The sequence below is a fragment of the Copadichromis virginalis genome, linkage group LG13, assembly GCF_057382275.1.
Source record: "Copadichromis virginalis isolate Kocher_CV1m ecotype Utaka linkage group LG13, C_Virginalis_male_GT1.1, whole genome shotgun sequence".
Classification (NCBI taxonomy): Eukaryota; Metazoa; Chordata; class Actinopteri; order Cichliformes; family Cichlidae; genus Copadichromis; species Copadichromis virginalis.
This window is the reverse complement of record NC_140630.1, coordinates 14501839-14502091: the sequence shown is the minus strand read 5'-3', so window position 1 is coordinate 14502091 and position 253 is coordinate 14501839.

Sequence of the window (253 nt, the reverse complement as noted above, 5' to 3'; positions counted from 1 at the left end):
TTGAACACACACCAAAATGTTTTTAACACGCATACGCCATGTGTAAAGTCAACACATGGTTTGTCTGTATTTTGCTTGTCTTTTTGTTTTAACTTCTTATTTTACTTTGGTATCTGCTCTTGATTATGTCTCACCTGTGCCTCAACTTCCTGTCTTTGCCTTCACTAATCATTCTGTGATATGTAGCTCGGTTAGTATACACTTAGTTACTTGTGTTCTTTTTGCTCTGCTTACATTTTCTATTTTAATTTGT